Source organism: Odocoileus virginianus, chromosome 20 (assembly GCF_023699985.2).
Source record: "Odocoileus virginianus isolate 20LAN1187 ecotype Illinois chromosome 20, Ovbor_1.2, whole genome shotgun sequence".
Lineage (NCBI taxonomy): Eukaryota > Metazoa > Chordata > Mammalia > Artiodactyla > Cervidae > Odocoileus > Odocoileus virginianus.
The window spans coordinates 43483687-43511653 of NC_069693.1; the positions used below are offsets into that span (position 1 = coordinate 43483687).

General features: G+C 40.3%; 1 protein-coding gene across 3 annotated transcripts in view; it reads left to right on the plus strand.

Moving 5' to 3' along the window:
• The first annotated feature begins 1642 nt into the window (after window positions 1–1642).
• The window catches only part of LOC110129341 (ATP-binding cassette sub-family C member 12), an 86307-nt gene continuing 59982 nt past the window's right edge, over window positions 1643–27967 (plus strand). For 2 of the 3 annotated variants that reach the window (XR_011482245.1, XM_070451348.1), the window contains exon 1: window positions 1643–1881. The gene's annotated coding sequence lies outside the window, so the exon portion shown is untranslated. The remainder of the gene's footprint in view (window positions 1882–27967) is intronic. The other variant, XM_020880702.2, reaches the window with a different exon arrangement.

Below are 27967 nucleotides of genomic sequence, written 5' to 3' on the forward strand. Positions count from 1 at the left end.
CTGACACTTTGGGACCCCATGGACTGCAGCGTGCCAGGCCTCCTTGTCTATCACCAACTCCCAGAGCTTGCTCAAACTCATGTCTATCGAGTCGGTGATACCATCCAACCATCTCATCCTTTGTTGTCCCCTTCTCATCCTGCATTCAATCTTTCCCAGCATAAGGGTCTTTTCCAATGAGTCATTTCTTCACATCAGGTGGCCAAAGTATTGGAGTTTCAGCTTCAGCTGTCTGCAGACTTTTTCCATTTCCCACCTCCCTTTCAGGCACAAAGAGAGGGCGGCCTCCTCTGTGAATTAAAAAAAAAATTATTTTATTGAAGTACAGTTGATTTACAATGTTGTGTTAAACGTACAGAAAAGTGATTCAGTTTTATATATATCTATATCTATATATTGATACATATATTTATTGTTGTTTGTTGTTTAGTCACTAAGTCGTGACCTTGCGACTTAATGGACTATAGCCTGCCAGGCTCCTCTGTCCATGAGATTTTCCGGGCTAGAAAACTGGAGTGGCTGCTATTTCCTTCGCCAGGGGATCTTCCCAAAGCAGGGATCGAACCCATGTCTCTTGATGGATTCTTTACCACTGAGCCACCTGGCAAACCCAATGTTCTTTTTCATAGTTTTTTCCATTATGGTTTATGACAGGATGTCGAATATAGTTCCCTGTGCTATGCAGTAGGATCTTGTTGTTTATCCATCCTATATATGATAGTTTGCCTCTGCTAAGCCCAAACTCCCACGCCATCCCCTACCCTCAACCCCTTGGCAACCACAGGCCCACTCTGCCTGTGTCTCCTCTGTGAATTACACCCCTAGGATATGAAGGAGTCAGGAACAGCCAGCAGAGGGAGAAATTGATCAGGAGAAGAGTAGGAAGAGGCCTCGGCAGGCTTGAAATGCTACAGAAAAATTTGTTGTAAAATCCATGTGAATCAGATGAAGAAGGCCTTCTAAGGTGGTAAATAGTTCTCAAGAATGAATCAAGATTTGCTATTTCTGGATTTATAGATGTCGCTCCTTCCCAACCATTCACCGGCAGCAGTGGAATCCTCCAGCCACCGCTGAGCTGGGCATGTGTTCAGAGGAAGGTACCGAGGCCAGTCAGTCACAGGGACTCAAGAAATTGGGCAAGACCTGTGTTATTTGTGTTATAGAGTTTGCAAGCTTGAAGTGAGATAAGCAGACAACTTTTATATGCAAGAGTGCCAGTCCCGGACTTACTTTTCATTTAATTCAAGAAAACAAAATTAAGCTCAAGTTGCATTTTATTTTTGGTCGAATGAATGGGGGATGAATGAATGAAGTTTTCTGCTTTGAAGACTGGATTTCCCCATTCCTGGACCTCAGAGTTGCTTCACCTTTGCAGGAACACAGAGGGAGAAATGCTTATCTCCTGGGAGTGGGGAGACTTGGCTACAGTCTGAGCCTTGCCCCAAATCAGTCATGGAAAACCCTCTGTGCTTTGGTCTCCTGACTGTAGGGAAGACCAGCTGGGGAAGGAATTTCTCCTCTTATACAAGGCGGTGATGTGGCAGGCTGGCTGGGTAAGCCCATGATGGGAGCTTTTGCTGTCACCGAAGGAGCAGGACCCTGCCCCAGGGCCATCCTGCAAGGGGGCAGTGCCCTTTAACGTGGGCAGGGGGAATGTTGATCCCCCAGGGTTCCCTTCGCAGGCGTGGTGGGAGCGGCAGTTGAATGGGGCAGTTGGAGAGAGGGCTTCAGGCAGGAGGGGCAAGGAAGCTGAATCCAAGGTCCGAGGAGCGAAGGTGACCCGGCAGTACAGTAACAGCAGGCACCACCCTTGGAGCCCCAGGACTTCTGACCCTGCCTCCTCTCCCGCCCATCCTCAGGACCAGAGCGTTTCCTGCCCAGGTAAGGCTCCTCTCTGTAGCGCTCAGCCCTCACTTAGTCTTCAGGGCCCTTGTCTCTCTCTCCCAGGACAGACTTGACGGGCAGCCTGTGTGGGAGGAGGCAGCGACCTGAGGCCCCCAGAGCACAAGGGGAGCCTGGGCACTGCCATTAGGGAAACCCCCCAGTGTTGTTAAAAAGAAGCAGAAATGCCAAGGCAGGATTTCCAAATCTGACATACAAAAGCCTACATGAATAGATGAAGTCCTGCACACACACACACACAAAATTGTTCACGATTTAATCAAAGGATTTATTAAAAAGAAACTCTACTTCGTGATACTCTCCTGTGTGGTTTTGGTATAAATGGAAGTCTTCATCTTTCTTCAATCTTGTGAGAGCATCTCTGTAACTGAGAGACTGCCTCACCTGGAAACCCCTTCACAGATCGCCATCTGGGGCTCTCTGGGGACAAGAGCAAACCTCTGTCTTCTTTCTGCACTCCAATCCACGAGTGCTCTCATCTGCCCATGATTCCTTCTGCCCTCTCTCCGCCTCCTTCCTCACTCAACACCAGCGCCGGGACTGGCTGTCCATCTGGGTGCTGGGGACAGCTAGAATGGACAGACAGGAGAGGCGAGGGGCAGGGGCTGAGGGAAGCTTCCCCCTGAGCTGGAGGCTGGTTAGACTCTCAAGCAAGGGGCTGCAGGATTTGCAGGGAAGCACTTGAGGCCATCAGATATTGGTAATTTTGATGATTTTTAAATTAAGAAAAGATTTGTTAAGAGAGGAATGGTGGCCATAATCTCGTATCTGGGAAGGATTTTATTTTTATCCATTTGACTGATGAAAGAGAGTCCTAAGGAAGGATTTCCAATATGGGCACCAGGGGAATCTGAGAATCCAATTCTCAAACGAGACATTGTTAATTGTTGATTTTCTGGGTTAGAGAGGCAGAAATGGATCATGATGGAACAAAGTGGGTAGGTGTGGAAAATGTTTCTTCTTGAAAGGCTGTCAAGGTATCTTTTGTCTTCCATCTTTGGAGAGAGACAAGGTTAGAGAAAAACGAACCCACTGTAAGGAAAATAGCAAATGTGATGATAAATGATAAATCACCCAGACCCCACAGTCAAGGAGACATTAAGAAGTGGTGGGGTCTGTGGCAAACTAAAGGCCTTGTGCCCTACCTAAAAAGGGTTGATGCTGCTCTTCATGAGTTGATACAGAGCTCCTGATACTGAGCATACAGAACTCCTGACTTCTTGACAAAAGGCAGAAGTCTTTTTTCTTTTTAACAAGATTATCTTCTGATTTTTAAATGTTTTCTACAGGTTCAGAAAATTTGAAAAACTAGACAGGCTAAATAACATGGACTTGCAGGTATAATGTGGTCTATGATCTGTGAGTTTGTGTCTTCTGTTCTAAATTGAGACCTTCCTGCTTCTGCCTTTTCTAGTCTATTGAGGTCAGCTTAGGGAACACCCTGCCAGCAAGCAGAGGGAGGCACCAGGGACCTCCTTCCATCTTGCATCATCTCTCAAATACTCTGAGTGGGAAACAGCAAGGTGGGAACAGAGTTATGACTGTTGCAGGGGCTCTGGCCTGTTGGGTCCTCGCCTTTTCCAGCTCTCATCAGCAGCCCCCACCCCCACCCACCCCATGACTGCCAGCAAGCAGATTTCTCGCTCCAGGCAGCTCCTCACTCCTGGCAGAGGATGGCACGACAGACGGGGTAGAGACGTTAGCCAAATCAGACTTCCTGATTTAAAAAGCCTCATTTCCCCCTGGGGCTGCCAAATTCAGCAAAGTACCACTCCAGCTGCAATGCTTCCAAGTGGTCTTAGGTAATCACAACTCTGCATTCCCTGTGGAGTGCTCAAGGAAATTACCTCCCAGCCCCAATTTCCTATGCCCTCTGATTACCCAAACCTGACCAGGGAGGCCTGCTGTCCTGCATTTGGCATCTTGGAGTCCAGACCCCTTAAGGCAAGCTGATGACAGCTCCCTGCCAGGACCCTTTGCTATCAGAGAAGTGAAGAAAATAATAGAGATCATAGGAGGGTTCTCCACAGATGGGGAGGCGCAACCTCTCAGAAGGAGAGTCAGGATCGGAGGCACTGGGGACGTTCAACCTGGATGAGAGGAGAATAGCAAATGGGTTGCTGGGGTGAGCAGAGGACACAGCAATTGTCTTCATGTATGTGAGGGTGCATAAAGAGGGCTTAAATGTGATCTGCATGGCCCCGGCAAGCAGAGCAACTGTGGCAGGTAAATCGCTTTCAGTTCCACAGAAGGAAAACGATTTGTTCCCTGTAGGACTATTTCTTTAAAAAGAAGTTTAGCTTTTTATTTTGAAATGACTTCAAACTTATGAAAAGTAACACGAATGATGCTATGAAATTCTAACTACTCTTCACTCTGATTTGCAAATTAACATTTTGCCACACTTGCTTTAACATTTTCTCTCTATGCATAATTATTATTTTTTTGACATGTTTGAGAGTAAATTGCAGACATTTTGCTCCATTACCTCTAAATACTTCAGTATGTATTTCCTAAGGGTAAGGATGTTCTCTTACATAGTCATAATTACCAAATGATCAATTATCAAATTGCACAATTATCAAAATCAGGATATACTTTGATATATTAATAATAATCTTACATAACCTACAGTCCACATTCAAATTTCAATTGTCCCAGTAGCATCCGTATTTTTCTCTTGATCCAGGATTTAATACAGGATTGTATGCACTTCCCAGGTGGCGCTATTGGTAAAGAACCCACCTGCCAATGTGGGAGACGTAAGATACATGGGTTCGATCCCTGGGTTGGGAAGATCCCCTGGAAGAGGGCATGGCAACCCACTCCAGTATTCTTTCCTGGAGAATCCCATGGACAGAGGAGCCTGGCAGCCTACAGTCCATAGGGTCAGAGAGTTGGAGGTGACTGAAGCGACTTGGAATGCACGCACTTCTATTGCTTTTAGCTAGCATGTCTGTTTCGCTCTCTTTAACCTAGAATGTCTCCTTGCCTTTCTCCATCTTCTATTATACTAACAGTTTTGAAAAGCACAGCCAGTGGCTTTGCAGAATGTTCCTTTAGGTTTGTCTGATATTTCCTCGTGACTAGATCCAGGTTATCCATCATTTGCAGGCATATTGCACAAGGGCTGTCTTGAAAAGAATGACTGGGGTCTGTTGCCAAGCTTGTTGCACCATGGTGTGGTTGACCAGAAGGCAATTCTTACTCAAGACACTGAGTTTGCCATGTCTGATGTCTTCTTGGATTCTTTTAATTCTTGGATTCTGTGATTCTCACTCCTCAAAATAGTTTCAGTTGAGTTTCAGAACTTGTACTGAGCTCTTTCATCAGCTAATCTGCTTTCCTAACTCTGCTGTGCTCACTTGAAACTTCCGGGCAGCCCTTAGGGCACCGCAGGCAGGGAAGTGGCCCAGAGGCCATGGGAAGCTTGGGCATCTGGTCACGGACCACAGCGTGGCTGTTCAGAGCACACGGCAGTGACAGGGAGGATGGGGAGGCTGTTGAGAGACTGTGTACAAGGCTGTGCCTCTGACCAGATTTCCTTCCTCCTGCCTCTCTGCCCAGAGCTGGATTGTACACATTCGGGAAGCCAATGACCCATCCAAGGGTGACAGTCCAGTTTCTTTACTTTTCTCAGTCCAAACATCCCTACAGTAGCTATCAGCCCCCCTCACACACACTTCTGCCCTGCATATTCCTGCAGCAAAGCCTGAGAAGCCAAGAGGGCATGGTGTTTCGGGTAGAGGAAGCTGTGAAGAGCTTTCTGGTAAACGGACAATGGAAGTCTTGTGGGAGGGCTCAGGGTCGGACCTATGCAGGGCCCGCAGTCTGCTGTCCACAGAAGCAGGAGCAGATCTAAAGCCCTCACTGGTGTTGCCAGTCTTGTCGCTCTTGACTCTTGACTCATGACCTCATGCATGTGGTTCCCTTAAGAGCCTCACTACACAGACGCTACACACTCAATCTCAGCGAATGTCCCATCTGGGATTCCCCTCAAACTCTCCTTCTCTCCTCTCTTCTGCTAGCCACCCAGCTCTAGCCTCACTTCCTATTGGAAATCCTCCTGAAAGCCATCCTCTTCCCAGACTGTCCTGACCTGTCCTTCCACAGAACTTGGGTAGCACAGGGGGCCTGCATTCCTCTGTGATACTCAGCAAGTCAGCCCAGTCCCAGGGTTTGCATTCTTAAATACATGGTTAAATATGTCAATGTCATGGGTCAAACCCTGGATGACCTCCATGTCTCTATCTTGAAGGTAATAACCATCATCTTGAAATTGGTGTATATCTTTTCAAATTCATTTTTTAAAAATACACTTAAAAAAACTGTATTATGTTTACAGAAAAATTGAGGAATAGAGAATTTCCCCTCTTATTAACAGATTAGTATGGTGTATGTACTATGATTCCATATATATTACTATTCAACAGTAAAAATTAATGAAATAAAGCCACACATCAACCTGTGTGAATATTGTAAATCAAGAGAGGAAAAAAAGCAGGTCGTAGGAAAATTTATTCACTGTGACAACCATGTGTGAAAGTTCACATACTAAAACACTAATATATTCACTTACTGATAAATATGTTTGCAGCAAAATCCCATTTCTCCAAGTACCTTGGATTCCTTTTATTGGGGAATGGTGTTAGAAACCAAGATTTGGGAGTACTCTTTTGCCCCCTTCTGATGCCTATGTCAGAAGCTTTCTCTATCTCCTTTATACTTTAATAAAACTTTATTACACAAAAGCTCTGAGTGATCCAGCCTCGTCTCTGGCCCCGGATTGAATTCATCTCCTCCAGAGGCCAAGAATCCTGGCGTCTTATTGTTTAGCAACAACCTTTCATCTTGGGGGCTCGTCCGGGATCCTTCCGGACAAGATGGGCCTGATAATCTATGTGAGCCTACTTCTGCTGACTCCAGAAATCCTGAGTCTGCCGTTTGATCCTCAAGACAACGCCTTCCTGTCCTGGGCTCACTCCTATGCTGCATTCCACAATCGGTCTAACTGCTGGGTCTGTGGACCACTCCCTTCTTCATCTGTGAAAAGTGTCCCATGGTGGACATCTCCACTTCAAGAAAAGGACTTTCTCCAAGTCTGCAAATACCTTCAACAATTGCATGTGATGCCTCTTCTTAAACTGATGACATCTGACAACCTTAAGATGGACTGATGTAACTATGGACATACTGTGACTTTTCATTTTGATTTTAACTTGGTTTGATGACTATTTTGCCTTACATCTGTAACTGTATAATGGGGTTTTCTAGCCATCTAAAAGCTTTTAGTTTACAAATAGTTGTCCGAGCTCCTATGAGCACCACAGCCTCCTCCAACTATTACTTGGAGCCCCTGGATCAGAAATCCTCACTATGAGGATTAGGAGAATATGTTGCCTCACCAATTTAGGGACAACGCCCCTTGAAGCAGTTATGGAATGAGAACAACGCCCCTTTTTCCTAGGCAACATAATTCTCCTAAAAGGAAAGGGGGGAATGAGAGAGTCATTTCCTAGGCAGGTTGATAAGAAGTCTAGGGGTCCCCAAGGAGAGAGAGGTCTGGGGTATTCAAGGAGGAAGAAAGGACAAACTTTTTTACTTTTTTTCCTCTACATTCCTTAGGATTATATAACAATAATGTATCCTGCCTGAGGACAGTCTTTGGATTAAACCCTCTGGCTAATTCTGTTATCTTAAAACATAAATTATGGGAGTAGGTCTGGTCTTTACAAGGATGTATCCTGCCTGAGGATAATCTTTGGATTAAACCTTCTGGCCAACTCTGTTATCTTAAAATGTAAATTATGGGAGTAGGTCTGGTGAGGTCTTTACAACCTCCAGACATTCTTTGGATTCATTGGAGAGTATATAACTCCATTGCTAACACTAGCAAAGGGGTACTCTTTTGCCCTCTTCTGATGCCTATATCAGAAGCTTTCTCTATCTTCTTTATACTTTAATTAAGCTTTTTTACACACACACACAAAAAGAAACCAAGATTTGGCACTGGGTGTGTTATTTATTGCTGAGATATGTACATCTTGCTTTTCTCACTTCTGAAGAAATTGTAGAAACTCAAAAAAAATAAGATTAAGAAGAGAAGTGACAGGCTGGTATAAATGTGATTCATTTAACTATAAAGAATTAATATACAGAACTTATAAAGAATGTTCAATAAATCATAACAAATACAATTAATTATCAATTATATTTATCACATATAAAAATGCTTAACCTTTGAGTATCAGAGAAGTGTGAATTAAAGCCACAATCACAAAAGAGGTATTTATTTATCATTCTTTGGATTGTCAGTATTAAAAAGCCTGGAAATTGTAAGTCTTGGTATGTACATGGAGCAGAGCAGCTCTTAGACCTTGCTTGTGGTAGTAAAATTTGTCCGAAGCAATTTGGTGCTATCTGGTCACGTCAAAGGGTATCTTACTAACAATGCCAGCAATTCTCTCTCTTAGGTGTTTGTATGCTCTGAACAGATTCTGCTTGCTGAAGGGGTCACCTGCAGAGTGGCCACCAGGTTCGTATGCTTCCTCCTACTGTCCTCACAAACCCCCACCTCTGCTAGCCTCGTTGTGTGGTTCAGTCGCTAAGTCATGTCTGACTCTTTGCGACTGCATGAACTGCAGCACGCCAGGCCTCCCTGTCTCTCACTATCTCCCGGAGTTTGCCCAAGTTCATGTCCACTGAATCGGTGATGCCATCCAACCTGCTCATCCTCTGCCGCCCTCTTCTCCTCTTGCCTTCAGACTTCCCCAGCATCAGGGTCTTTTCCAATGAGTTGGCTGTTCACATCAGGTAGCCAAAGTATTAGAGCTTCAGCATCAGTCATACTGGAGAGTTCTAATAAAACATGGTCCACTGGAGGAGAAAATGGCAAACCACTCCAGTATTCTTGCCCCAAGAACCCCATGAACAGTATAAAAAGGCAAAAAGATTTGACACCAAAAGATGAGCCCCCTGGTTTGGAAGGTGTCCAATATGCTACTGGGGAAGAGCAAGAGCAGTTACCTCTGCTAGCCTCTCTTCTTTCATACTCACTGATGTCAACACAAGTTCAATTTTAAAAATGCAAGCAAACAATCCACAGAAAATAGACTTATGCACAAAATGTCCTTGTGGCTCTCTACAGGAGCATTTGTAGCAACTCTAACATTTTAAACATTCATAAATAGGAAAATGGATGGATTGTGTGATATGGATATAGAATGTTACTCCATAACTCATTTATTTTGTGGCTAAGAGTTTTTTTTTACCTCTTAGTCTCCTTCACTATTTCATTCACCCTTGCCTCCCTCTGGCAACTATCTGTTTGTTTTCTTTATCTGTGAGTCTGTTTCTGTTTTGTTATGTTTGTTAATTTGTCCTTTTAGATCCCACATATAAGTGAAATCATGTGGTATTTGTCTTTCTCTGTCAACTTATTTCACCTAACATAATACCCTCTGGATGACCCATGTTGTCACAAATGCCAGGATTTCATTAAGTGTAATCACTGGATTGTATGATAGTTCTATGTTTAGTTTTTTGAGGAATCTCCATACTGGTGTTTTCTTTTTTATAGTGGCTGCACCAATTTACGTTCTTTCCAACAATGCATGAAGGTTCCTTTTTCTCCATATCCTCCTCAACACTTGTTATTTGTTGCCTTTTGATGGTAGCCATTCTGACAGGTGTGAGGTGATATCCCATTGTGATTTTGATTTGCTTTTCCCTGGTGATTAGTAATATCGAACATCTTTTCATGTGCATGTTGGCCATCTGTATGTCTTCTTTGGAAAAATGTTTACTCAGGTTCTCTGCCCATTTTTTCATTAGGTTGTTGGGATTTTTGATGTTGAATTGTAAGACTTCTTTATTTTGGATATAAACCCATTACCAGATGTATCATTTGCAAATATCTTCTCCCATTCAGTAGGTGGCCTTTTCATTTTATTGATAGTTTATTTTGCTGTGAAAAAGCTTTAGTTTGATGTAGTCCCACCTGTTTATTTGTTATTTTATTTCTCTTGCTTGAGAAGACATAACCCAAAAATATTTCTAAAGGCAGTGTCAAAGAGTACACACCACCTCTAGTTTCATCTAGTTTTATGGTCTCAGGTCTTTAAGTCTTTAATCCATTCTGAGTTTATTTTTTTATATGGTATGAGAAAATAGGCCTGTTTGATCCATTTGCATGTTGTAGGCCAGTTTTCCAAACACTATTGAAAAGTCTCTCTTTCCCCCATTGTGTATTCTTGCCTCCGTTGTGTGGATTAACTAACCATACCAGTGTGGCTTTATTTCTAGGCTCTCAATTCTGTTCCACTGACCTATATGTCTGTCTTTGTGTCAGTATCATACTATTTTGATTCCTGTCATTTTGTAGTATAGTATGAAATCTGATGGCATGATGCTTCTAACTTTGTTCTTTCTTAAGATTGTTTTGTCCACTTGGGGTCTTTTGTGTTTCCATACAAATTTTAGAATTTTTTATTCTGATTCTGTGAAAAATGCCATTGGTTTTTTGATATGGATTCTGTTGAATCTATAGATTGCCTTGGATAATATGGTCATTTTAATAGTGCTAATTCTTCCAACCCATGAGCATAGTGTATCTTTCCATCTGTGTCATCTTTCATTTCTTTCATTAACCTTGTAATTTTCTGAGTACAGGTCTTTTAACCCCTTGGTTTGATTTATTCCTAGGTATTTTATTCTTTTTGATACAATTGTGAATGGGATTGCTTTCTTAGTTTCACTTTCTGATAGTTCATTGTTAGTGTATAGAAGTGCAACAGATTTCTGTAAATTAATTTTGTATTCTGCAACTTTATTAAATTCATTGATGAGCTCTAATAGTTTTCTGGTGGCATCTTAAGGAGTGTGTACATAGTATTATGTTATCTGCAAACTGACAGTTTTCCTTCTGTTCCAATTTCTTTTTTTCTCTTCCTTTTTTTAAATTATGAGAGTATGATAACACATTTACAGGAGACAGAAAATGCAGAACAAACTTACATATAGTTCTGCTATATATTACAATTATTTTTTATTTAGATAAATTAATATTTTTTGCTTTCAAACAGTAGTGCTAGAGAAGACTCTGTAAGAGTCCCTTGGACTGCAAGGAGATTAAACTAGTCAATCCTAAAGGAAGTCAACCCTGAATATTCATCAGAAGGACTGATGCTAAAGTTGAAGCTGCAATACTTTGGCCACCTGATGAAAAGAGGCAGCTCATTGGAAAAGACCCTGATGCTGGAAAACATTGAAGGCCAAAGGAGAAGGAGGGAAGCAGAAGATGAGATGGTTGGAATGTATCACCAACTCAATGGACATGAGTTTGAGCAAACTCTGGGAGATAGTGTAGGGGAGCTTGGCATTGCAGAGCCAGACATGATTTAGTGACTGAACAACCACAACAAAATTAAGATTTTTTTGTTGGAGTTTCAATATCGAACTCTCAAAAATTAATAGAATGAATATACAGAAAAGTAGAAGGATATAATAGACCTAAAAAGCACTATGAACCAATTCAACATAATTCAGATTTATACAATTATCACACAACAGTAGGATACAAATTCTATTCAAGTTCGCAGAGACTATAAACTAGGAGATACATATACAGTTTATACACGGACATAAACTGTTTATACAGTTTATACATATACAGGATCATATACAGGGACATCAAACAAGGTGCAAAAATTTCATGGTGGTGTAGTAGTCTCATGATCTTTTTTATTTCTGTCATGTTCATTGTAACTTCTCCTTTTTCATTTTGAATTTATTTATTTGGCCCTTATTTCTTTTCTTCTTGATGAATTTGGCTCAAGGTTTATCAATTTTATCTTTTCAAAGAAGAAACTCTTGCTTTCATTGGTCTTTTCTACTGTTTTTAATCTCTATTTCATTTATTTCTGTTTTAATCTTCATTATTTCTTTCCCTTTACTAACTTTGGGTTCATTTGCTCTTCATTTTCTAGTCCCTTTAGAGTAAGGTTAGGTTGTTTATTTGTGATTTTTCTTATTTCCTGAGGTGAGGTTTTATTGTTGTAAAATTCCTTTTTAGAACTCTTTTGCTGTGTACCCATACATTTTGGATCATCTTGTTTTCATTTGTTCTCAGATATTTTTAAATTTCCTCTTTGATTTCTTCAGTGACCTATTGGTTGTTTAGTAGCATACTCTTTAGCCTCCAAGGGTTTGTGTTTTTTGCAGTTTTTTTCTTGTATCTTATGTCTAGTCTCATACCTTTGTGGTCAGAAGAGATGCTTGATATGACTTCAATCTACTAAATTTATTTGGACTTGTTTTGAGGCCTAGCATTTGATCTATCCTAGAGAATGTTCTGGGCTTCCCTGGTGGCTCGGTGGCAAAGAATTCTCTTGCAATGCAAGAGCTCCAGGAGATGAGGGTTCAATCCCTGGGTTGGGAAAATTCCCTGGAGGAGGGCATGGCAACCCACTCCAGTATTCTTGCCTGGAGAATCTCATGGACTGTAACCCTGGTGGGCTATGGTCCCTAGGCTTGCAAAGAGTTGGATGTGACTGAAGTGACAGCATGCACACAGAGAATATTCTACATGCACTTGAAAATTCTTCAGGCCAGAATACTGGAGTGGGTATTTTGTCTTCTAACCTTCCTTTTATTTTTGTAAGTGATTGATATATTACTTTTACTGTATATTTGCTTTACCAATAACCTTTTTTTGTCATTCTTATATTTCTAGTTATAGTTTTTTTCTCCCCTTAGAAAAGTCCTTTTAACATTTCCTGTAATGGTTTAGTGGTGCTGAACTCACAGCTTTTGCTTGTCTGTAAAACTTTATCTCTACATAAAATCTGAGTAATAGCTCTGTTTAGTAAAATATTCTTGGCTTTGGGATTTTTCCTTCCATCACTCTAAATATACTGTGACACTCTTCTAATCTGAAAAGCTTTTGCTGAAAAGTAATCTGACAGTCTTGCAGGAGTTCTCTTGTGTGTAACTGGTTACTTTTTCCATGCTGCTATTAAAATTCTCTATCTTATTTTTTGCCATTTTAATTACATGGTGGATCTCTTTGGTTTGATCTTGTTTAGGACTCTGTGGTTCCTAGACCTGGTTCCTTTTCCCAGGTTAGGGAAGTTTCAGCTAGTATGTCTTTAGATATGTTCTTTGCAATTTCTCTTGCTCGCCTTCTGGGACCTCTATAATGTAAATGTTAATATTCTTGATGTTGTTCTGGAAGTCTTGAAAACTGCCTGCATTTTAAAAAAGTTGTCTCTTTTTTTGTTAAGTTTGAATGTTTTCACTACTCTGCCACTTCACTGATCTGTTCCTACCATCTAATCTACTGTTGATTATTCTAGTTTCTTTAATTTCAGTTATCATATTCTTCAGCTCTGTTTGGTTCTTCTTTCTGTATTCTAACTCTTTGTTAGACTTATCACTGTGTTCATCCATTCTTCTCCTGAGTTCATTGAGCATATCTATAATCATTACTTTGAACTCTTTATTTGGGTAAATTATCTCCATTTCACGTTGTTCTTTTTGGGGGATTTATCTTGTTCCTTCATTTGGAACATATTCCTCTGTCGCTTCTTTTTGTCTGATTTTCTGTTTTTATTTTTATATATTAGGTAGATGGGTTAGTTTTTTTATCTTGAAGAAGTAGGCTTGCATAGGAGATGTCCTATGGGGCCAGGAGGACACTGTCCTCTGGCCACCATATCTATATGTTCTAAGGGTACACTTTATGCAGGCTGCATGCTCCCTTCTGTTGTGGTAGGGCCAACGACTGTGGGAGTGTTGGTGGTTGGGCATGCCTCCAGCCCCGTTGGTTCCTAGGCTCTGCCTCATATGTGATCTCACTGTGGGCACATTCAGGTCTCAAAGCAGCTGGCTGTGGGTCCCAGAAGGTCCTCAGGCTGGTGCTGGCCCACTGATGGGTGGGGCCCAGAAGGTCCCTGAGCTGGTGCTGGCCTGCTGGTTGGTTAGAAAGATCCTAGGGTGACAGGAGTGGGGCTTGGGTGGGCCTAGCTGGAATCTTAATTAATTTTAATTTACATTTTTTAAAAAGTCTATTTTGATTAATGGCATGTTTTCCCTTTTCATATTTACTGTACTCTTGAGAGCACTTTATCCCACTTGATTAAGCTGTTTATCAAAATGCTTTTCAGTTGACAGTTCTGATACTGTTAGCATGGTTTTTTGCATTCTTTTATTTTTCAGCCCATTTGTGTCTTTATATTGAATGGATCTCTCGTAAGCAGCATATCACTGGGTATTACTTTTATATGCAATCTGACAATCTCTGCTTTTTTAATTGAAGAATTAACTCCATTTATATTTAATGTAATTATTGATTAAACTGTATTTCTGTCAGCTTGATATTATCTTCTATTTGCTTTTCCTCTGTTCCTCCTTGCCTATAGTTTTTGAGGATTAATCTACAACTCAGTGCTCCATTTTATTTCCTTGATTGACTTCTTAGCTTTAGGTCCTTATTTGTGTGTGCATGTGTGTGTGTGTTTTCTAGGGATAACACTATGCTTCTCTGGTGGCTCAGAAAGTAAAGAATCTGCCTGCAATGTGGGAGACCTGGGTTTGATTCCTGGGTCAGGAAGATCCCCTGGAGGAGGAAATGGCAACCCATTCCAGTAATCTTCCCTGGAGAATCCCCATGGATAGAGGAGCCTGGTGGGCTACAGTCCATGAAGTTGCAAAGAGTTGGATGTGACTGAGCAACTAAGCACGCACAAGATTATGCTATGGTTTTATATTTTCATGTGTGTTATTGTGTGATCATTTCTCCCTTTTTGAGGGAAGGAATTTTGTCTTAGACTTCTCTCATATCATGATTATTCATTCATTCAATTAATTTATTCATTCAACATATTGTTATCTAACATCTACTGTGTACCAAGGACTTCTAAGTATTAGAAATACAACTGTGATCCATACAGATATGAAGCCAACAGTCTGCTTGTAAATAGATAAGTAAGTAGGAAAGTTTTCCCAAAGGAGGAAACATCTGAACTAAGCCTTGAAAGCTCAACAGTGAAGTTCAGTTTTCTTCAAGTGAAGGGAGTAATGTTAGATTGTTCCAGGTTGTGTCAATGGTGATTTCAAAGACCCAGAAACAGGAGCAACTGGTAACTTGCTCAGGGAGTGGTGAGACACGCAGCATGGCTGGAGCAGTGTTAGACCGAGCAAGTGGGGTGGAATGTGGAGTGCGGTATGGGTCGGCAAGAAGTTTAAGGAGTCCCTATTGATAACGTCTAATTTTTTCAGGAATCTAGAGCTATATCCATGATATTCATGTTATTAATGTTCACTGAGTGAATGACTGAAGAGATTTTGAACAGAATTGTTGCCTATAAACCATGTGCCTTGTCCAGGTGACTATAATGCCTGTTTTCACTTTGGGAGATTTGCCTTTAGGAGGTGAAGACATTTTGATTCTCAAATCCTGTGATAAAAAAAGAATATATTATTCCAGAGGAGTGCTTTTTGTAACATAACATAAGCAAGGGATTTTCCAAGGTTATTGGAGAAGAGAGTGTGCATCAGTTTACCTATACCTAGATTGCCTCCGATGAGAAAGTGCTCCTCATTTTACATATATTCTTCCCCTGCCCAGCTTTATTGAGATATAATTGCTCTGTAACATTCTGTAATTTTTAGGTGTACGATGTGTTATTTTTCTGTTTTTTTAATTTATTTTTAATTGGATGATAATTGCTTTACATTATTGTGTTCGTTTCTGCCATACATCAACGTAAATCAGCCGTAGGTATACACATGTCCCTTCCCTCTTCAACCTCCCTCCCACCTCCCCTCCATCCCACCCCTCTAGGTTGCCAGAGAGCACCAAGAAATGTGTCAATTTGATACATGTATATATTACAAAGTGATTACCTCAGTAGCATTAGTTAAGTCCTCCATCTATTCACATAATTACTATTTCTTTTTTATGGTGAGAACACTTAACATTCACTTTGAGCAATTTCCAAGTGTATAATACAGTATTGTAAACTATAATCACCATAATGTACATTAGATCCCAAAAACTTATTCATCTTATCACTGGAGGTTTTTTATACTTTGACCAGTATCTCCCTATTTCTCCTGACACCCCAACCCTAAGCCCTGACAATCCCTATTGTACTCTGTTCCTCTGAGTTTCTGTGAGTTAAGCATTAAATATACATATTTACTCGGCTGCGTCTAGTCTTAGCTGCAGCCCATGGGATCTTTATCATGTCACGTGAGGTCTTTCGTTGCGGTGCCCTGGACTTTACAGTTGTGGTGTGACAGCTCCAAGGACACGGGCTTCAGCAGCTGTGCCACGTGGACTCTGGAAGATGCACATTCAGCTATTGCAGGGCACAGGCTTTGTTGCTCCGCAGCATGTGGGATCTTAGTTCCCTGACCAGGGATAGAACCTCTATCCCCTGCATCGCAAGGTGGATTCTTAACCACTGGACCACTAGGGAAGTCCTGAGTTGGGTATTTTTAGCTTTCACACATAAGTGATATCACACAGTATTTGTCTTTCTCTGTCTGACTTATTTCACTTGGCACAATGTCCTCAAGGTCTGTCCATGTTATCACAAAGGGCAGGGTTTCCTTCTTTCTCATGGATGAATAATATTCTACTGTCTATACAGCTGACCCTTGAACAAAGCAGAGATTGTTGCCGCTAACCCAGTGTAGTGTAAACTCATGTACAGATACCAACGGACTTGGATACCAATGGTATCCAAGGAAAACTGGTTCCAGCACCTGGCATAGATATTCAAATTTGAAGATGCCCAACTCCCATAGTCAGCCCTCTGCATCTGTGGTTCTGCATCAGTGGATTCAACAACCCTGGATCATATAGTATTGCAGGTATTGAAAAGAACTGTATATAAGTAGACTCACACCGTTCAAACTGGTTTTATTCAATGGTACATCATATATACACTTCATCTTCTTTATCCATTACTTAGATTGTTTCCATATCTTGAAAGAGTTACTCAGCCGTGTCTGACTCTTTGTGACCCCATGAACTGTGGCCCACTAGGCTCCTCTGTCCATGGAATTCTCCAGGCAAGAATACTGGAGTGGATAGCCTTTTCCTTCTCCAGAGGATCTTCCTGACCCAGTGATTGAATCTGCATCTCTCACGTCTCCTGCATTGTCAGACAGGTTCATTACCACTAGCGCCACCTGGGAAACCCAAGATTGCTTTATCATGCTTTATTTCACTTTTGTTTTCAAAGGATAATTTCACTGAACAAAGAATTCTTGATCATTTTCTTTCACCACTTTCAGCCTCCAGGGAACCCCTTCCATACCTTGGTTATTGTAAATAAAACTGCCATGTACATGGGGGTGCAGATATTTCTTTGAGATGCTGAGTTCATTTCCCTAGGATATATACGCAGAAGTGGGATTGTTGGATCATATGGTAGTTCTATTTTTAATTTATTGAGGAACCATCATACTTTTTCTGTAGTGGCTGTACCACTTTATATTTCTACTAACCATGTTTTATGTATCTTTGTCAACACTTGGTTCCCTGGTGAATCAGATGGTAAAGAATCTGCCTGTAGTGCAGGAGACCTGGGTTTGACCCTTGGGTCAGGGAGATCCCCTGGAAAAGGGAATGTCTATCCACTCCCGTATTCTTCCCTGGAGAATCCCATGGACAGGGAAGCCTGGTGGGCTACAGTTCATGAGGTTGCAAAGAACTGCACTGGACTGAGTGACTAACACTTTCACTTCACTTTCAACACTTGGTTATGTCTTGTCTTTTTGATGACAGCCATTCTCATAGGTGAGAGGTGTTATGTCCTTGTGATTTTGATTTTAATTTTTATGGTAATTAGTAACTTTAGCACCTTTCATGTACTTTATGACTATTCGTGTGTCTTGTATTCAGTTCCTCTACCCATTTTAAAATTGAATTGTTTTTTGTTTTGTTACTGAGTTCCTTATATATTTTGGATATTAACCACCTATCAGACATGTGATTTTCAATTTTTTCTCCTCTTCCATAGGTTACCTTTTCATCTTACTGATTGTTTATTTTGCTGTGCAGATGTTTTTTAGTCTGATGTAGCCCTACTTAATTGTTTTTACTTTTTATTTTGCTTGTGCTTTTGATGTCATATTAAAAAATACCTGCTGAGACTATTTCCCTATGTTTTTTTCTAGGATTTTTATGGTTTCATGTCCTATGTTTTAAGTCTTTGATTTAAAAGTGTGGGTTGTGTATGATAGGAGTGCAATTTTATTCTGTATGTGATTATGTGGTTTTTCCCAATACCTTTATTGAAGAGTTTATCCTTTCTTCATTGAGTGTTCTTGACTCTATTGTCAAATATTGGCTGACTGTGTATGTGAGGGTTTATTTCTGGCCCTTAACTATGTTTTATTGGTCTATGAATCTTTTCTTATGCCAATATCATACTGTTTTGATTAATAAAACTTTGCAGCATACTTTGAAATTAGGAAATGTTATGCCTCCAATTTTCTTATTCTTTCTCAGGATTGCTTCGGCTATTCAGGGTCTCTTGCAGTTTCATACAATTTTAGGATTGTTTTTTCTATTTCTGTGAAAAATGCCATTGGAATTTTGATAAGGATTGCATTGAATCTATAGGTAGTTTTGGGTAGCATGGGCATTTTAACAGTATTGATTTCTCTGATCCTTGAACACAAGATATCTTTCCATTTGTTTGCATCTCTTCAATTTCTTTCCCCCAAGCCTTGTAGTTTTCAGTGTACAGATCTTTTACTTCCTTGGTCAAATTTATTCACAAGTATTTATTGTTTCTGATGCTACTGTGAATGGGATTATTTTCTTTATTTCTTTTTCAGATATTTTACTTTAGTGTATGGAAACACAACTAGTTTCTATATGCTGATATTTTATCTTACAGCATTTTTATAATGTTGATTTAGTTGATTAGTGTTGATTAGTTGATTAGTGTTGATAATTTGTTGATTAGTGATAATGATTCTTTTGGTGGAGCCTTCAAAATTTTCTATATATAAGGTCATATCATCTATAGAGACAATTTTACTTATTTCTTTCCAATTGGATGCCTTTTATTTCCTTTTCTTGTCCATTGTCATGGTTTTGACTTCCAATACTGTGTTGAATAGACATAGTGAGAGTAGGCATCATTGTCTTTCTGATCTTAGATGAAAAGCTTTCAACCTTTCACCACTGAGTGTGATATTATGTATGGGCTTGTCAAATATGGCCTTTATTATTTTCAGGTACTTTTCTTCTATACCTAAGATTTTTCTTTTTATTATCATGAATGGATGTTATATTTTTTTAAAATGTTTTTCTATATCTGTTGAGATGATCGCATGATTTTATCTTTCATTCTGTAAGTATGGAGTATTTATTTAGTGATTTATGCTGTTGAACCATCCTTGCATCCTAGAGATAAGTCTCACTTGATCATGGCATATAATCCTTTTAATGTGTCATTGAATTAAACTTGCTAATATTTTGCTAATATTATTACATTGATATTTATTAGGGAAATTTGCCTGTAGTTTTTTTTTCTTCCTTATAGCATCCTTATCTGGCATTGGTATCAGGTAATGCTGGCCTCATAAGATGAATTTGGGAGTATTTCCTCCTCTTCAATTTTTTGGAAGAGTTTGAGAAAGATTTTCATTTAACTCTTCTTTACTTATTTGCTAGAATTCACTACTGAAACCTTCTGGTTCTGGGCTTTTCTTTGTTAAGAGATTTCCAATTAATGATTAAATTTCCTTACTCATAATTGGTTTGTTAAGATTTTCTGTTTCTTCATGATTCAATCTTAATAAACTGCATGTTTCAATGAATTTCTCTATGTTCTCTGCTACAGAATTTGTTGGTATATAATTGTTCATAGTCTCATGACTTTTTGAAGGTCTGCCTACTCTTTCTTTCATTTCTTTTTTTCCCCTTAGACTAGTTAAATGCTTGTCAATTTTATCTTTAACATCCTCCTCCCCAGCTTTTTGTTTCATTGGTCCTTTCAATTGTTTTAAAATATTGTGTTTCACATATTTCTTCTCTGATAATTATTTCCTTTATTCTGCTTTGGTAGACTTAGTTTGTTCCTTGAAGTATAAAGTTATTGTTTATTTGAGTTCTCTCTTTTTTCTTAATGAAGGCATTTATCACTATAAACTTTTGTCTTGGAACTATTTTTGCTGCATCCCATAGGTTTGGGTATGTTTTGTTTTCATTTGTTTCAAGATTATTTTTATTTCCCTTTTGATTTTTTTCTTTGACCCCTTGGTTGCTCAGAAGTGTGTTGTTTATTTCCACATACTTGTGATTTTTTTCAGCTTTCCTTCTGCTATTGATTTCTAGTTTCATACCATTGTGGTAAGAAAAGATACTTGATATGATAACCTTCTCAGATTTGCTAAGTCTTGCTTTGTGACATATCATCCTCTGTCCTGGAGAATATTCCATGTGCACTTGAGAGGAATGTGTATTCTACTCAGTCGGATGGAAAGTTCTATATATGTTTGTTAGGTCCATTTGATCTAAAGGATATTTCAAGCTCAATGTTTCCTTATTGATGATCTGGATGATCTACTTAATGTTGAAAGTGAGGTATTGAAGTCCCTTATGATATTATATTACTCTCTATTTCTCTCTTCCTCATCTGTTAGTATTAACTTAATATATTTAGATACTCTAATATTCAGTTCAGTTCAGTCACTCAGTCGTGTCCGACTCTTTGCGACCCCATGAATCGCAGCACACCAGGCCTCCCTGTCCATCACAAACTCCCAGAGTTTACTCAAACTCAGGCCCATCGAGTCGGTGATGCCATCCAGCCATCTCATCCTCTGTTGTCCCCTTCTCCTCCTGCCCCCAATCCCTCCCAGCATCCGGGTCCTTTCCAATGAGTCAGCTCTTTGCATGAGGTGACCAAAGTATCGGAGTTTCAGCTTCAGCATCAGTCCTTCCAATGAACACCCAGGACTTATCTCCTTCAGGATGGACTGGTTGGATCTCCTTGCAGTCCAAGGGACTCTCAAGAGTCTTCTCCAACACCACAGTTCAAAAGCATCAATTATTCGGCACTCAGCTTTCTTCACAGTCCAACTTTCACATCCATACGTGATCACTGGAAAAACCATAGCCTTAACCAGATGAACCTTTGTTGGCAAAGTAATGTCTCTGCTTTTTAACATGCTAAGTTGGTAATAACTTTCCTTCCAAGGAGTAAGTGTCTTTTAATTTCATGGCTGCAGTCACCATCCACAGTGATTTTGGAGCCCCAAAAAAATAAAGTCTGACACTGTTTCCACTGTCTCCCCATCTATTTCCCATGAGGTGATGGGACCAAATGCCATGATCTTAGTTTTCTGAATGCCAGTTTTTTAAGCCAACTTTTTCACTCTCTTTCACTTTCATCAAGAGGCTCTTTAGTTCCTCTTCACTTTCTGCCATAAGAGTGGTGTCATCTGTATATCTGAGGTTATTGATATTTCTCCCGGCAATCTTGATTCCAGCTTGTGCTTCTTCCAGCCCAGTGTTTCTCATGATGTACTCTGTATATAAGTTAAATATGCAGGATGACAATATACAGCCTTGACGTACTCCTTTTCCTATTTGGAACCAGTCTGTTGTTTCATGTCCAGTTCTAACTGTTTCTTCCTGACCTGCATACAGGTTTCTCAAGAGGCAGGTCAGGTGGTCTGGTATTCACATCTCCTTCAGAATTTTCCACAGTTTATTGTGATCCACACAGTTGAAGGTTTTGGCATAGTCAATAAAGCAGAAATAGATGTTTTTCTGAAACTCTCTTGCTTTTTCGATGATCCAGCGGCTGTTGGCAATTTGATCTCTGGTTCCTTTGCCTTTTCTAAAACCAGCTTGAACATCTGGAAGTTCTCAGTTGACATATTGCTAAAGCCTGGCTTGGAGACTTTTGAGCATTACTTTACTAGCGTGTAAGATGAGTGCAATTGTGCGGTAGTTGGGCATTCTTTGGCATTGCCTTTCTTTGGGATTGGAATGAAAACAGACCTTTTCCAGTCCTGTGGCCACTGCTGAGTCTTCCAAATTTGCTGGCATATTGAGTGCGGCACTTTAGCAACATCATCTTTGAGGATTTGAAATAGCTCAACTGGAATTCCATCACCTCCACTAGGTTTGTTTGTAGTGATGCTTTCTAAGGCCCACTTGACTTCACATTCCAGGATGTCTGGCTCTAGATGAGTGATCACACCATTGTGATTATCTGGGTCGTGAAGATCTTCTCTGCACAGTTCTGTGTTTTCTTGCCACCTCTTCTTACTATCTTCTGCTTCTGTTAGGTCCATACCATTTCTGTCCTTTATCAAGCCCATCTTTGCATGAAATGTTCCCTTGGTATCTCTAATTTTCTTGAAGAGATCTCCAGTCTTTCCCATTCTGTTGCTTTCCTTTATTTCTTTGCACTGATCACTGAGGAAGGCTTTCTTATCTCTCCTGGCTATTCTTTGGAACTCTGCATTCAAATGGGAATATCTTTTCTTTTCTCCTTTGCTTTTCGCTTCTCTTGTTTTCACAGCTATTTGTAAGGCCTCCTCAGACAACCATTTTGCCTTTTTGCATTTCTTTTCCATGGGGATGGTCTTGATCCCTGTCTCCTGTACAATGTCATGAACCTCTGTTCATAGTTCATCAGGCTGTCTGTCTATCAGAGCTAGTCCCTTAAATCTATTTCTCACTTCCACTATATATTCATAAGGGTTTTGATTTAGGTCATACTTGAATGGTCTAGTGGTTTTCCCCACTTTGTTCATTTTAAGTCAGAATTTGGCAAAAAGGAGTTCATGATCTGAGCCACAGTCCGTTCCCAGTCTTGTTTTTTTGACTGTATAGAGCTTCTCCATCTTTGGCTGCAAAGAATATAATCAATTTGATTTTGGTGTTGGCCATCTGGTGATGTCCATGTGTAGAGTCTTCTCTTGTGTTGTTGGAAGAGGGTGTTTGCTATGACCAGTGCGTTCTCTTGGCAAAACTCTATTAGCCTTTGCCCTGCTTCATTCCGTACTCCAAGGCCAAATTTGCCTGTTACTCCACGTGTTTCTTGACTTTCTACTTTTGCATTCCAGTCCCCTATAATGAAAAGGACATCTTTTTTGGGTGTTAGTTCTAAAAGGTCTTGTAGGTCTTCGGCTCTAATATTAGGGATATATATATCCCCAATATAATTATCTTATCTTCTTAATAAAATGACACCTTTGCTATTATGTAATAACTTTTGTCTCTTCATAAAGTTTTTGGCTAAATGTATGCTTTCTCTGATATAGGTGTAACTACCCTGCTCTTTTGGTCTCCATTGTCATGGACTATCATTTTACATCCCTTCACTTTGAACCTTCGTGTGTTCTTAGAGCTGAAATGAGTCTCTTGTAGGTATATAGAGTTGTGTCTTGTTTTTTCAAATCCATTCAGACATTCTTGCTTTTTGATTGGAGAATTTAATGCATTTACATGTAGAGTAGTTGCTGATACATACGGACTTTCTAGTGCCATCTTATTGTCTTCTGACTGTTTTGTAGTTTATTTCTTTTTTCCTCTCTTTCTGCTTTCCTTTGTGAATTGATGATTTTCTGTAGTGTTATGATTTGATTCCCTTCTCTTTACCTTTTGCAAATCTATTGTAGGATTTTGCTTTGTGGTTACCTTGAGCTTACACAAAACATATTATAGATATCAGTTCAGTTCAGTTCAGTTGCTCAGTCATGTCTGACTCTTTGTGAGCCCATGGACTGCAACACACCAGGCCTCCCTGTCCATCACCAACTCCTGGAGTTTACTCAAACTCATGTCCGTTGAGTCAGTGATGCCATCCAACCATCTCATCCTCTGTCGTCCCCTTCTCCTCCTGTTTTCAATCTTTCCCAGCATCAGGGTCTTTTCAAATGAGTCAGTTCTTCCCATCAGGTGGCCAAAGTATTGGAGTTTTAGCTTCAAAACCAGTCCTACCAACGAACACCCAGGACTGATCTCCTTTAGGATGGACTGGTTGGATCTCCTCGCAGTCCAAGGGACTCTCAAGAATCTTGTCCAACACCACAGTTCAAAAGCACCAATTCTTTGGTGCTCAGCTTTCTTTATAGTCTGACTCTCACATACGTACACTACTGGAAAAACCATAGCCTTGACTAGATGGACCTTTGTTGACAAAGTAATGTCTCTGCTTTTTAATATGCTGTCTAGGTTGGTCATAACTTTCCTTCCAAGGAGTAAGCATCTTTTTATTTCATGGCTGCAGTCACCATCTGCAGTGATTTTGGAACCCGAAAAAAGTAAAATCTCCCACTGTTTCCACTGTTTCCCCATCTATTTGCCATGAAGTGATGGGACTGGATGCCATGATCTTTGTTTTCTGAATGTTGAGCTTTAAGCCAACTTTCTCACTCTCTCTTTTCTCTTTCCTCTAGAGGTTCGTCAGTTCTTCTTCACTTTCTGCCGTAAGGGTGGTGTTATCTGTATGTCTGAGGTTATTGATATTTCTACCAGCAATCTTGATTTCAGCTTGTGCTTCATCCAGTCCAGCATTTCTCATGATGTACTCTGCATATAAATTAAAAAAACAGGGTGATAATATACAGCCTTGACATATTCCTTTTCCTATTTGGAACCAGTCTGTTGTTCCATGTCCAGTTCTAACTGTTACTTCTTGACTTGCATACAGATTTCTCAAGAGGCAGCTCAGGTGTATTCCCATCTCTTTCAGAATTTTCCACAGTTTATTGTGATCCACACAGTCAAAGGCTTTGGAATAGTCAATAAAGCAGAAATAGCTGTTTTTCTGGAACTCTCTTGCTTTTTTGATGATCCAGTGGCTATTGGCAATTTGATCTCTGGTTCCTCTGCCTTTTCTAAAACCAGCTTGAATATCTGCAAGTTCACAGTTCACGTACTGTTGAAGACTGGCTTGGAGACTTTTGAGCATTACTTTACTAGCATGTGAGGTGAGTGCAATTGTGCAGTAGTTGAGCATTCTTTGGCATTGCCTTTCTTTGGGATTGGAATGAAAACAGACCTTTTCCAGTCCTGTGGCCACTGCTGAGTCTTCCAAATTTGCTGGCATATTGAGTGTGGCACTTTAGCAACATCATCTTTGAGGATTTGAAATAGCTCAACTGGAATTCCATCACCTCCACTAGGTTTGTTTGTAGTGATGCTTCCTAAGGCCCACTTGACTTCACATTTCAGGATGTCTGGCTCTAGATGAGTGATCACACCATTGTGATTATCTGGGTTGTGAAGATCTTTTCTGCACAGTTCTTCTGTGTTTTCTTGCCATCTCTTCTTACTATCTTCTGCTTCTGTTAGGTACATACCATTTCGGTCCTTCATTGAGCCCGTCTTTGCATGAAATGTTCCCTTGGTGTCTCTAATTTTCTTGAAGAGATCTCCAGTCTTTCCCATTCTGTTGCTTTCCTCTATTTCTTTGCACCAATCACTGAGGAAGGCTTTCTTATCTCTCCTGGCTATTCTTTGAAGCCTGCATTCACATGGGTGTATCTTTCCTTTTCTCCTATGCTTTTCACTTCTCTTCTTTTCACAGTTATTTGTAAGGCCTCCTCAGATAGCCATTTTGCTTTTTTGCATTTCTTTTTCTTGGAGATGTTCTTGGTCCCTGTCTCCTGTACAATGTCATGAACCTCCGTCTATAGTTCATCAGGCACTCTGTCTATCAGAGCTAGTCCCTTAAATCTATTTCTCACTTCCACTGTATAATTGTAAGGGATTTGGTTTAGGTCATACCTGAATGGTCTAGTGGTTTTCCCTACTTTCTTCAATTTCAGTCTGAATTTGGCAATAAGGAGTTCATGATCTGAGTCACAGTCAGCTCCCGGTCTTGTTTTTTTTTGACTGTATAGAGCTTCTCCATCTTTGGCTGCAAAGAATATAATCAATTTGATTTTAATGTTGACCATATGGTTATGCCCATGTATAGAGTCTTCTCTTGTGTTGTTGGAAGAGGGTGTTTGCTATGACCAGTGTGTTCTGTTAGCCAAACTCTATTAGCCTTTGCCTTGATTCATTATATACTACAAGGTCAAATTTGTCTGTTACTTCTTGACTTCCTACTTTTGCATTCTAGTCCCCTATAATTTAAAGGACATCTTTTTTGGGTGCTAGTTTTATAAGGTCTTGTAGGTCTTCATAGAACAATTCAGCTTCAGCTTCTTCAGCATTATTGGTTGGGGCATAGACTTGGATTACCATGCTATTGATTGATTTGCCTTGGAAACAGAGATCATTTTACCATTTTTGCGATTGCATCCAAGTACTGCATTTCAGACTCTTTTGTTGATTATGCTGTTTACTCCATTTCTTCTAAGGGATTCTGTGCTTTTCTGGAGGAGCTGTGAAGAGATACCCCATGTCCAAGGTCAGAGAAACCCCAGTAAGAGGGTAGGCGCTGGAGTGGCTGTGAAGAGATACCCCACATCCGAGGGCAAAGAAGAAGCCCCAACAAGATGGTAGGAGGGGCTAATTCACATTTAGAATCAAACCCCATTCCCACCAGAGATGCTCAGAGGGCTCAAACAAACTTTGTGTGCACCAGGACCCAAGGACCTCACAGAGACTGAGACAGGACTGTGTTTGTGTGTCTCCTGTGGAGGTACAGGTCAGCAGTGGACTACCGCGGGGGCAGGGTCTCTGAGTGCAGCAGACTTGGGTATGGCATAAGCTCTCTTGGAGGAGGTCACCATCCACCCTACCATAGAGCTGCCAGAACTTACACAGGACTGGGAAACAGACTCTTGGAGGGCACAAACAGAACCTTGTGCACCAGGACCTGGGAGAAAGGAGCAGTGACCCCACAAGAGACTAACCCAGACTTGCCTGTGAGTGTCCAGGAGTCTCCAGGGGAGGCATGGGTCCATGGTGGCCTGCTGCAGGGTTGGGGGCACTGAGTGTAGCAGTACATGCATCGGAGCTTTTGAAGGAGGTCACCATTATCTTCATTATCTCCACCATAGTTTGGCCCCAGGTAAACAGCAGGGAGGGAGCACAGCTTCCCCCATCACGGCTAACACACTACATATTACAGTAGTAGGGCATTCTGAATTTGATTCTATACTTACTTTACCAATATGCTGTATATTTTCATATGTTTTCAGATCAGAGATCTTAATTTCAGCCTGAAGAACTCATTTTAGCATTTCTTTAATGTAGGTTTGGAGGCAATGAAGCCTTCAGCTTTTGTCGGGAAAATATTTATCTCTCCTTTATTTCTGAATAGTATCTTTGTCAGATACAGCATTCTTGGTTGGCAGTTTTTTTCTTTTGAATATACCACCCCACTCTCTCCTGACTTATGAGATTTCTGCTGAGAAATCTGCCAATACCTTTATGGGGATTCCTTTGTAAGTAATGAGCTTCTTTTCTCTTGCTGCTTTTTAGATTCTCTTGTAGTTTGATTTTTGACAGTTTTATTAAAATGTGTCTTGGAGAGGATCTCATTAAGTTCAGTTTGTTTGGTGACCTATTAACTTCATGAAATAGGATATGAAAATCTCTAGCCCAATTTGAGAAGTTCTCAGTCATTATTGCTTTAAATTAGATTTCTATCTCCTTCTTCCTCTCTTTTTCTGAAACTCCAATAATTTGCATATTATTTCCTTTGGTTGTATTCCATAGGTAATGTAGGCTTTCTTCACTTTTTTTCCTTTGTTGTTCTCTGTCTGGATAATTTCAAAGTTCTTATCTTCCAACTTTTATGCTTTTCTTGCTGTTGATACACTTTATTACAATTTTCATTTTATTTGTTGCATTTTTCAGATCCAGCATGCCTTTTTTGGTTCTTTTTAATGATTTCATCTCTTTGTTAAATTTCTCATTTGCATTTAAAGTAGTAGTCATCTCTTCTCGTCGTTACTAACTGCCTTTGCGAGAGAAACACCCTCTGTTAGTCCTGCCAGGGACTCAGGTTTTCTAGATATTTTGTGGATTCACCTACAAATTGCTTTTGTTGGACAGGAGGCAGAGAAGCATAAATAAGGTATATCTTAGCCATGAATCTGATGTCACTACTACATA